Source organism: Paroedura picta, chromosome 9 (assembly GCF_049243985.1).
Source record: "Paroedura picta isolate Pp20150507F chromosome 9, Ppicta_v3.0, whole genome shotgun sequence".
In the NCBI taxonomy this organism is placed as follows: Eukaryota; Metazoa; Chordata; class Lepidosauria; order Squamata; family Gekkonidae; genus Paroedura; species Paroedura picta.
Window position 1 is genome coordinate 43,887,497 of NC_135377.1, and position 12,477 is coordinate 43,899,973.

Consider the following 12,477-nt stretch of genomic DNA (forward strand, 5'->3'; position numbering starts at 1 on the left):
CATAGCTGAGAGCTCTGACAAAAGGTGATCCACTGGAGAAGGAAATGGCAAACCACTCCAGTATCTTTGCCATGAAAACTCTATGGACAGTTCCAATAGGCATAACGATATGACGCTGGAAGATGAGCCCCTCAGGTCGGAAGGTGTCCAATATGCTACTGGGGATGAGCAGACGGCTAGTACGAGTAGCGCCAGAATGAATGAAGCGGCTGGGCCAAAGCCGAAAGGACGCTCAGTTGTGGAAGTAACTGGTGGCGAAAAGACAGTCCGATGCTGTAAAGATTTTTATTCCATAGGAACCTGGAACGTCAGATCCATGAATCAAGGCAAGCTGGACGTGGTTAAACAAGAAATGACAAGACTGAACATCGACATTTTAGGAATCAGTGAACTAAAATGGACAGGAATGGGTGAATTTAATTCAGATGACCATCAGGTATACTACTGTGGACAAGAATCTCGCAGAAGAAATGGAGTAGCCTTCATAATCAATAAGAGAGTAGGAAAAGCAGTCTTGGGATACAATCCCCAAAATGACAGAATGATCTCAGTTCGAATCCAAGGCAAACCATTCAACATCACAGTGATCCAGGTCTACGCCCCAACCACTGCTGCTGAAGAGGATGAAGTTGATCAGTTCTATGAAGCCCTACAACACCTTCTAGAAGCAACGCCCAAAAATGATGTGCTTATCATCATGGGGGATTGGAATTCTAAAGTAGGAAGCCAAAAGATAACCGGGATAACAGGCAAGTTTGGCCTTGGAGTACAAAATGAAGCAGGGCACAGGCTGGTAGAATTTTGTCAAGAGAATACAATGGTCATAGCAAACACTCTTTTCCAGCAACCCAAGAGACGACTCTACACATGGACATCACCAGACGGTCAACACAGAAATCAGATTGACTATGTGCTCTGTAGCCAAAGATGGAAAAGTTCTATCCAGTCAATAAAAACAAGACCAGGAGCTGATTGTGGTTCAGATCATGAGCTTCTTGTTGCAAAATTTAGGCTTAAATTGAAGAAAGTAGGGAAAAGCACTAGGCCACTCAGGTATGAACTAAATCATATCCCCGACGAATACACAGTGGAGGTGACAAATAGATTTAAGGAATTAGATCTGATAGACAGAGTGCCTGAAGAACTATGGACGGAGGTTCGCAACATTGTACAAGAGGTAGCAACTAAAACCATCCCAAAGAAAAAGAAATGCAAGAAATCAAAATGGCTGTCTGAGGAAGCTTTACAAATAGCTAAGGAGAGAAGGGAAGTGAAAGGCAAGGGAGAAAGAGAAAGATACACCCAACTGAATGCAGAATTCCAGAGAAAAGCTAGAAGAGATAAGAATGCCTTCTTAAATGAACAGTGCAAACAAATAGAAGAAAACAATAGAATCGGGAGGACCAGAGATCTTTTCAAGAAAATTGGAGATATGAAGAGAACGTTTCATGCAAAGCTGGGTATGATAAGGGACCAAAATGGTAGGGACCTCACAGAAGCAGAAGAGATTAAACAAAGGTGGCAAAATTATACAGAAGAACTATACAAGAGCGAGCTTAACATCCCTGATGACCACAATGGGGTAGTTACTGACCTGGAGCCAGACATCCTGGAATGTGAAGTCAAATGGGCCTTAGGAAGTCTGAGTAACAATAAAGCTAGTGGTGGTGACAGCATTCCAGTTGAACTATTCAAAATCTTAAAGGACGATGCAGTAAAAGTGCTACACTCAATATGCCAGCAAATTTGGAAAACTCAACAATGGCCACAGGATTGGAAAAGGTCAGTTTACATTCCAATCCCAAAGAAGGGCAATGCCAAAGAATGTTCAAACTACCGCACCATTGCACTCATTTCTCATGCTAGCAAAGTTATGCTCAAAATCCTACAAGCTAGGCTCCAGCAATATGTGGACCGAGAACTTCCAGAAGTACAGGCAGGATTTCGAAGAGGCAGAGGAACTAGAGATCAAATTGCCAACATACGCTGGATCATGGAGAAAGCTAGGGAGTACCAGAAGAACGTCTACTTCTGCTTCATTGACTATGCTAAAGCCTTTGATTGTGTGGAACACAACAAATTGTGGCAAGTTCTTAAAGAGATGGGAATACCAGAGCATCTTATTTGTCTCTTGAGAAATTTATATGCAGGTCAAGAAGCAACAGTGAGAACTGAACATGGAATCACTGACTGGTTCAAAATTGAGAAAGGAGTTCGGCAAGGCTGTATACTGTCGCCTTGCCTATTTAACTTGTATGCAGAGCACATCATGAGAAATGCGGGATTAGAGGAGTCACAAATTGGGATCAAGATTGCAGGGAGAAATATCAACAACCTCAGATATGCAGATGATACCACTCTAATGGCAGAAAGTGAAGAGGAACTAAAGAGCCTGTTGATGCGGGTGAAGGAGGAGAGTGCAAAAGTTGGCTTGAAACTCAACATCAAGAAAACAAAGATCATGGCATCCGGCCCTCTCAATTCCTGGCAAATAGAAGGGGAAGAAATGGAGATAGTGACAGATTTTATTTTCCTGGGCTCCAAGATCACTGCAGATGGGGACTGCAGCAAAGAAATTAAAAGACGCTTGCTCCTGGGGAGGAAAGCTATGGCAAATCTAGACAGCATCCTAAAAAGCAGAGACATCACCCTGCCAACAAAAGTGCGTTTAGTCAAGGCTATGGTATTCCCAGTTGCAATGTATGGCTGCGAAAGTTGGACCATGCCGTGCATCAAAGAATTGAGGCTTTTGAACTCTGGTGCTGGAGAAGACTCTTGCGAGTCCCTTGGACTGCAAGGCGAACAAACCAGTCAGTCCTAGAGGAGATCAGCCCTGACTGCTCTTTAGAAGGCCAGATCCTGAAGATGAAACTCAAATATTTTGGCCACCTCATGAGAAGGAAGGACTCCCTGGAGAAGAGCCTAATGCTGGGAGCGATCGAGGGCAAAAGAAGGGGACGACAGAGAATGAGGTGGCTGGATGGAGTCACTGAAGCAGTAGGTGCAAACTTAAATGGACTCCAGGGAATGGTAGAGGACAGGAAGGCCTGGAGGGTCATTGTCCATGGGGTCGCGATTGGTCGGACACGACTTCGCACATAACAACAACAAAGGAAGCAGCCTTCATTCATTCCAGACAAGTGTCTAATGTATATATGTCTTCTTGAGAATGCATGGTATAAGACTCATAGAAAAACAAAGGCAACTTGGTGCATTTCTGTGCCACTGTGCTCATATAAATATCTCCACAGTTTCATGTAGTGGTTAGGAGTGCAGACTTCTAATCTGTCATGCCACTCCCCTTCATTTTGCACTCCCCCTCATGCAGCCAGCTGGGTGACCTTGGGCTTGCCATGGCACTGATAAAAACTGTTCTGACCGAGCAATGATATCAGGGCTCTCTCAGCCTCACCTACCTCACAGGTGTCTGTTGTGGGGAAAGGAAAGGGAAGGCGACTGTAAGCCACTTTGAGTGCAAATGTGAGAGATATGTAAATGCATGGATATTTGTAAAGATTTCTGGACGTATCTTATATTTTGTCAATTTTTGGGTTGCTATTTCAATTTCTTTATTTCAGTTGCTGTAATCACTACAAATACCGAGTGATCTCAAAATAGTGAAAATTGGGGGCTTTAAAGTCAATTAGTTGTTTCCTTGGGGTCAGAGAAGAGTGTTCAGTATTTATTCAGTTGTTATATAGATTCCAGGCCTCCTATTAGGAAATCAGTTTTGCCCAGCATTCAAAGCGTCAGTATCTGTGTCTATGAGGAGCTTCCTAGTCTTTTTGTTTTATGCTCACTGTAATATGACTAGTCGACTGCCACACATATTTATTAAATAGTACATGCGGCATCACTATCATTACAATGCAGCAGTAGTTACATACATAATTACATGAAGCAAACATATGTAATTTTGGAGATAGAGTACAATGCAATTAAAGAGGAGCAAATTCTACGTAAGAACTTTTACAGCTTTTTTAAAATGGGGAAGAAAAAATTATGATGGAGAATCTCCAGTTATTTATTTATTTAATATTATATTTATATACCACCCTCCTCAGAGGCTCAGGCTCAGGGTGGTTTACATCAAACGTAGAAAACAATACAAGAAACAATCCATACTATCTAGATAACCATAACATTAATACTATATTAACTGATAATGGTAACAATGGAGACATTGCAACGGGTCCAGGAGCAGAATTGATGGATTTCTGAGAGGGAGGGAACAGGGGCTCTGCAGATGTTGTTGTTTACGCCTGGTCTCAACCAAATGCCTGATGGAGGAGCTCCTTTTGCAGGCCCTGCCGAACTGTTTTAGCTCCGTCAGGGCCCTGATCTTCTCTTCACATTCTGTTAGCACAGTTGTAGAAAACAGTTAAAACAGGTTGTAGAAAACAGGGTGATTTTTTTTAATTACAGAAGGCCCCTTTGACCTCAGTGAGGTTGTCTTCCAAATAAGTGTGCAAAGCATTGTGTCACACATCCTTTTCAGGCAGCATAAGATGAGCAAAACTGATATTTCACAAGCATCTCTGCATAGAAGACAAACAGCTGGATTTCTGCAGAACCAGACTGTGCTTACAGATTGTATTATCAAAATAGTTTACACACTTAAGAGGGAAAATTGCTTTTTGTAAAAGAAAAGAAATCTGTGTATATGCCATATTTTTCCATTTAATTTTTTTATGCCTGGAGTATATCTTTCCCACTGTGGCAGATGCACAGAAGCAATCAGAAGAGCTACAGTATGTTTTCCCTGAAATATTAATTGTAAAATCTATTCTTCAGAATTGTATGTTAACAAAACTGATTGTCACACTGTGGAAATTAGGATGGTAATTTCCCCCTAAATAATACGCAAAATTATGTTTTCATGTGCTTTCCCAGAACCCTTTCATACCCGTAATGTTCTCAATATGGGGCTTCTTAAAGTATATTATAAATTAGCATCAATTACTATAGCTCACAGCATCATCAACCTAAAGAGAGAGACAACAGAAGTCACATAACGTTGTACCACCAGATGCTAGGGGACACCTTGTGCACTTCATGAATTTTCAATTGAAAGGCACAGTTGTCGGTTAGAATAATTTATATCAATTCTATACAGGTGTAGTTTGTTTATTCCTGCTTAAATAATCACTCATAGCTGCAATGGCTGCTTTCTTCTTACAGGAATGTAGGCTATGCTTTTGATACACTGTACAACTTACTACACAATACGCATAAGGGCGGCAAGTAATTTATGTTTTAGTGGAGTGAACAGGCAAAATAAGCAAACAAATGGAACAGAGAGCACGGCTTCCCAACAGCGGGATTATTGCGGCAATCTCTGACTGAAGATTCAGTACTAAGCTGGAAGTCACTTTCAAAAGCCAGTTGTGTTCACCATTCTTTTACCTGGGTTTAGTCCATATGCCAAAAACAAACTGGAGTTTGTTCCTGAGTGGTACATACGGGTTAGCTGCCAGGCTCACATTGCTCCTTCCCTGCTGCCCCTAAGCAGTGTGGCAAGCCTGAAATAAAAACCTTCAGTTAACACTAGTTAGTCATGACATCTGAATATTTCATTCCCAGTTGAGGCTTGTTTCATTCCCTGTAATTGGGATTTTTAACCAGGACTAAACTGACAGCTGGATTTCATGCCCATCACAAACTAGGGGTTACTCAGGCCAGTTGAGGGCAGCCCTTCTGTGGGTGACATACAGATAATTAGGAGGTCTTCCTGTTATTTCAGCCTTATGCTGGGAGGACAGGGGGAGAGAGAGACTTAAAACTGATAAATGCCTGTATAAGTAAATGCAGCTTTTAACAGTGCAGGAGCTCCACCATAAAAATAGCTGCCCATCTTATCCAAGACTTAGAAATTAGGCTCAGTAGTACATGATTGCTACCAGGGATGCAAGCTATAGTTTTTCTGTGCATGGTTGTAAAGCTCTTGACTGTGCTTCTACTGTTAAATGCAAGAGAATGCAACTGCTCATTATCCTGTCTTATCACCACCATCCCTTCCTATCTTGTACACCTTAAGAAAACAATGGAATATACCTAGGGCTTTTCTGCACCTCTTTAATGGAGCGTTATACTCACCGTTTGAAAACAGTACATTCTTTGTATTTTGCATGATGTTGCTGACATCCCACCTCCTGCCAGTAGTACTGTTGCTACCCCCAACACTTTTTAGCGAAAGTTGGGGAATCACAAAAAAGTGGATTCCCCGAGCTATGAAGTCCTAATTGGTGGATTAGTCTTATCTAGTGTTGTGTATGTGGCCAGGCTAAAGGTCCTATGGAGGACTGAGCATATAGTCCGAGGTAGGATCAATCACCAATGGGGTCTAAGCATCAAGTGCCAAGAATCCCTGCTGCAAGATCCAATCAGTTTAAACCAATCAAAGGGATCCAGCCAATAGTGCAAGGCCAGAGCCAATCCCTTTGTCTTGAATGTGTACATAAACTGGGGTTTTGGGGGACGGTTCAGAATGATTGGGATTAAGTCAGTCAGAGGTTGATGTCATGGCTAGGCTGCCAGCCTCCAGGTGGGCCTTGGAGAATTACAACTTAATTCTACACAACATGGATCAGTCCCCCTGGACAAAACAACTGTATTGGAGAATGGATTCTATGGTCAATCAAATTCTTATTGGTTGTTTTATATATTAGCAGCTGGTAAGATCGTTGTAATATCAAGATTGTTGCTAATCCTAGTTCTTTTAAATTACTAATTATTGCCCAAAGATTCCAAATAGGACTGTTTTTTATTTATTTATGTATTTATACCTTGCTTTCCTCTTTAATGGGGACCAAAGCTGCTTACTGCTTAATGGGGACCAAAGCTGCTCATTATTTTCCTCCTCTATTTTGTCTTCCCAATAACAAATCTGTGATGTAGGTTAGGCTGAGAAGACAGTGATTGGCCCAAGATTACCTAGTAAGTCTGTGTGACGGGGGGGGGGGGGGTGTTAAAGGTCCTAGTCAAACACTCTGAGAACTCTATACCACAATGGAGCAAATGAGAGAATTCCAGGACCACTGCAGGACAAGGCTTGTGTAAGGCTGAACAACTAAAATTTACCCTTGACCTATCTGAAGAAATAAATAAAAGGGGGGAAAGATCCATTATATAGTAAATGATGAGTTGGACTGTGATCTCAGTTTAAATCCTGTCAACTATGAAACTCGTGGTATGAACTTAAGAAGAGGAGCCTTTTTTGTGTACCCCACTTTATATTACTTGGAGTCTCAAAGCAATTTACAATTTCCTTCCCTTCCTCTCCCCACAACAGACACCCTATGAGGTAGGTAGGGCAGAGAGCTGCAAGAGAACTGTGACTAGCCCAATGTCACTCAGCTGGCTGAATGTGGAGGAGTGGGGAATCAAACCTGGTTTTCCATATTAGATGCCACCGCTCTTAACCACTACACCATAATGGCTCATCACAAGGCTATATGTCAAGATTTATGTGATGATAAAAAGATGGGTCAGCTGAGGGTCTTGTACATTGATATGAGAGCCCCTTTAACACAGGGAGGTTATAACTATGGTTGTTTTTAAAGAAAAAACTATCAATCTTGGTGTATTTTCAGTCTTAAGGGAAGTTAGAGAAGACAATACCATATTATTTTTTATTTATGTATACATTCTTACTGGTTGGAGACTACTTTTCAAAAAATAAAATCTGGCCTTTGAATGATTTTTGTCACTAGCATGGTGCCTCTTGATCCCATTAGTGCTGACTACTGAACATGAAATGCATTTTTTTGTAAAATATTTATATTTGCAAACTAACTTGTCACAGAGTAGAATCAAAATTTAGCTTTGCTGTGACTCTTCTCATTTCATTATTATCTCTGTGGAAGGTATCTCAGAAAACAATACCTTTGTAAATATGCTGCCTTGTTTGGCAGTTTGTTTTTTTAACAGGACACCAAGGCTCATATTTCAAGCAATTCCCTTTTAATATTCTACCCAATATCCAATCCAAATCATAAATGTCCAGATAGAAAAACCAAGAATAAATAAATTCAATAAACTCAAGGCATCTTTCCCTGTTGATGTAATCCCTTTCCCTTAATTGAAATAAAAACATTCTAACAAAAACTGTATCATATTGCTCCTGAAAGCTGTTTTCACAAGCCAAGATATGACAGTTATCTATTATGCTAGCAACTACAACCCCAATACACAGAACGGTAGCAGAGCAAAATGTCATTAAAATTAATGCCAGGTTGCATAAAATTGCAGAAAGCTGGAATCCTAAGCATACTTACTCAGAAGCAAATCCCATTGGAACATATCAGTATATATATTAAACCAATTTTAACCTCACTTGCCTTTCTCTTTATGTACTTGGTTTGTTTATGTATTCAGTTTGTCTAAGATTGTATTGCTCATTCATGAAGTCAACAGAATATGCAGCTTGATCCATGTTTACTTACAAGCCCCAGTGTTCAATTGGGTCTACTCCTAAGTAAACATGTATGGGATTACTATTACCATTGGAAACACTGGGTAGCAGTAATGTTCCCAGGCTGCTGGTTATTATTAATCTCTTCTGATGCAGTTGTGCAATTCCCATCAGGTTATTCCTTGTGAAAAATTGTTGAGCATGTTGTTGCACAAATGTGTAGCTTAACCAGTGTGACTTTAGATCCAGCTATGGCACTGAAACTGTACTTATGGTTTTGATTAATATGGTTTTGATTAAACTGAATAAAATGAAGTTCAATAGGGACAAATGTAAAGTTCTGCATTTAAGTAGGAAAAAAACAAATACACCAATATAAGATGGGGGAGACTTCTCTTGGCAGTAGCATGTGTGAAAAGGATCTAAGAGTCTTAGTAGACCATACATTGAACATGAGTCAGCAGTGTGACTCAGTGGCTAAAAAGGCAAATGGGATTTTGGGCTGTATCAAACGGAGTATCGTGTCCAGATCACTGGAGGTGATGGTACCGCTTTACTCTGCTCTGGTTCGGCCTCACTTGGAGAACTGTGTTAAGTTTTGAGCACCCCAGTTGAAGAGGGATGTTGACAAACTGGAATGTGTCCAGAGGAGGGCAACAAAGATGGTGAGGGGCTTGGAGACCAAGACGTATGAAGAAAGGTTGGGGGAGCTTGGTCTGTTTAGCCTAGAGAGGAGACTACTGAGAGGGGATCTGATAACCATCTTCAAGTATTTAAAAGGGTGCCATATGGAGGATGGAGCAGAATTGTTCTCTCTTGCCCCAGAGGGACAGGCCAGAACGAATGGGTTGAAATTAATTCAAAAGAAATTTCATCTAAACATCCGGAAGAAGTTCCTGACAGAGCGGTTTCTCAGTGGAACAGGCTTCCTCAGGAGGTGGTGGGTTCTCCATCTTTGGAAATTTTTAAGAGGCTAGATAGCCATCTGACAGAGAGGCTGATTCTGTGAAGGCAAAGGGGTGGCAGGTTACAGTAGATTGGGATGTGAGTGCAGGGGTTGGACTAGATGACCCATGAGGTCCCTTCCAACTCTATAATTCTATGATTCTATGATTAACACTCTGCCTATCTGTGTTAGTCCTGACAGTGTCATATTACACAGTGGTGATGATCACAACTGAGTGGTTTTACTGATTCTTTAGCAGGCATATTGGAGGCTGATAATTGATGGTCACTAGTTCTCTCTACCTGTACATTCTTCAGTCTTTGCCATTTTACTGTTCAAAACTTACATGTGAAGTCACCAGCAAGATTATTCACAGATACAGTCTCATGCCATCACTTAACTGATCACATCCCAAGTCTCTCTCGTTTTTCTTCTGATCAAAATCTTGTACCTTGAAAGGGTATGATACTCATCACTGAAAGACTCAGGCTCCTATTTCTAGTAGGCCTAAGTCGTGCATGTTTACAGTCTGGAGGCACTTGGGAAACTTATTATTGCCCCTCAGTGCCTGAATCAAAGCAAATTCTCTTCAGTTGCTTGTAGTAATCTACTGGGGTGGCAGCCACCAGAGGACTCTGGAGGTACTTTAAGAATTAGTAAACTGATTGAAGAATAACCTTTCACTAGCCAGATCAGATCACATAAAATGGCATATATAGCCCATGAAAGCCCAGGCTCTGATAAATCTGTTAAATCTATAAACTGCCACAGGACTCCCTTTTGTAGATGGCAGTAGACAACAGAAATACAATTCTACCCAGCAAGATTATTAAATGACAATATACAGATAAGCAAGGGCTCAAGTACCTTTAACAGCTGTTTAGAGAAAGAAAGTTCAACAAGTGCTGGTGATCAACAGTTACCAACAGACCTGGAGAAAAATGCCCCCTTCCTTTATTTATTGAAACATGTATATCCTGTCTTTCTTCATGGCTTAAGGCAACTAGCAATAATTAATAATACTATTTCAAGGTATAACATAATTCTTAATGTGTGAAAATGGGCCGTGAAGCTTGCAAGGGCATGGAGGTAAATAATGGTCCATCAAGCTTCTATTAAAGAGACAGGGCAGCTGTTTTCCCCCCTCTAGGCAGATGGCCTAGAGTTAAACCTAGATTAAAACTATGCTAAACAACAGTTAAAGATATAGGCACTATGTTCCTTTTCATACCAAGGCAATAGGCTATGACTTTTACTTTATGATTTGGACTGTACAATTATGACTGTAAGATAGGGGTGAGTGGGTAAATTACTATATTGTGCTTCTTGTGGCTCTAACACTGATTACCATTGGAGAGGGGCAGGTCAGTTATTAGCTTACTGTGTTTTAACAGTAGTTTTCTTGTGTTTGTTAAATTGTTGTTTCCTGTAAGAATTGGCATGAGATGGAAATAATAAACCCATAAAACCAATAATTTTACTCTAAAGGTCTTTGTTGCATTTTAGCTACAATTCTAGATGGTGTAATAACATACATCATAAGACTGGAGAAAACTTAATGAAGTGCTGGCATTATCTTCTACAGTGGGAGTTGGAAAGCAAAAATAATTGAAAAGTCAATGGGAGCTTATTGGCCCAGATTCAAGTGAGAACTCCAATTAATTTGTTTGAGGAGTGCAGCAGGGACATTCTTTCCTCTTAATTTTTTACACTCCTCATTTATTTTTCTCTTACAAAAACACTACTTTGCTGTTAGATTGCATTATTTATGTGGGAGGATAAAGCTTTTCTTCTTTTCATTTATAAATCAAGAAGATACCAAGAGAACACAAACATAACCTTAAGGGCTGCAAAGCAAACTGTCTTTCTGTAGAACAGGAAAAGGACCAGTCTTCTTACTAGCAACTGCTACAAACAGCTGATTTTGTATCATAGCTATATTTTTAACCATGGATTGCTGTATAGGGATTAGTGATGAGTAATGGTTATGATCTTTTACCAAGTAGCAGCTTCCCAAACTGTATCTGACCACTTGATCATCCACGTTCTCATCACCATTTTGCAAATAATCTTGGAAATACCCTGTGTTCATTTTTACCCTTCATTTTTATGGGGGTGGAAATATGGCCATGACAAACAAGATAATATAGTTCACTAGTTGAAGTAACCTGTCACTTGGTCCACTATTGTCTGTATTCCCACCAAATTTATCCCCGTACTCGTAACATTTTTTCCCACTTAATTTCTCTTGCTAAAAGGAGAGGCTGGGCTTTCCTATTCCCAATCCCAATCATAGCAAAAGCGCAGCACATTATCAATTATTTAATGGAGTATATGCTTACTACTATAGTGGCATCCATTCGCTTTTCTGGCTTAAAAACTGATTGTTGTTGTTAGGTGTGAAGTCATGTCCAACCCATCGTGACCCCATGGACAATGATCCTCCAGGCCTTCCTGTCCTCTACCATTCCCCAGAGTCCAACTGATATTGTTGCTTATTAGTTATGTTCTCGCAACTTGAAGCCCAACACATTAAAACACACACACACTTCTATTCAAGGAGCCCGAAGGTGTCTGTTTATTCCTGTTACAACAGAAATAGACCTCTAGACTTATGTGGCATTGCTGAAACTGAATGGATGGGGATTGTGATTCATTTCTGCAAACTACACTAGCTTCATTTAACGGCGAAAGGAATTTAATCCAGTAAAAATCTCTTTCAGCTGTGGTGCTGGCCCTTTAACACTCCCAGCAAGTTAGGAATTGACCGGGTGGAAACTTTCCTCGTGCTTGCAATATGAAAACCAGCACAAGCTTCACTTGCTCCATTTCTGCCTACCAGCGAGCAGTTAAAGGCACAGGAGTCCTGTCGGAAACAAGCTCGCAATCCTACCTGAGCGGAAACAGAAATTAAGCAGATGAACTTTAGGCAGCCGCGACGCGCGGGGAGGGGGAACCATTTTTTGTGACTCTGCTGGCTGCGCAACAAGGGAAAGCAGCCAAGCCCTGTCAGGAAAAGTTGGCCGGCTGAGCGAGGACGCTCTTCTGCAGCATCCCTAACAGCAGAAGCAGCAGCTGCACGGAAGGCTCGCGGCGTACTGATTTCCAGCTCCCCCAC

General features: G+C 40.9%; 1 long non-coding RNA gene across 1 annotated transcript; it reads right to left on the reverse strand.

Moving 5' to 3' along the window:
- Positions 1–3,814: 3,814 nt before the first annotated feature.
- On the reverse strand, positions 3,815–12,392 carry LOC143844844 (uncharacterized). The gene is made up of 3 exons (XR_013234160.1): positions 12,253–12,392; positions 5,407–5,522; positions 3,815–4,356 (listed from the first exon to the last, which is right to left on the reverse strand). It is a non-coding gene; the product is annotated as an uncharacterized LOC143844844 (long non-coding RNA).
- Positions 12,393–12,477: the final 85 nt, after the last annotated feature.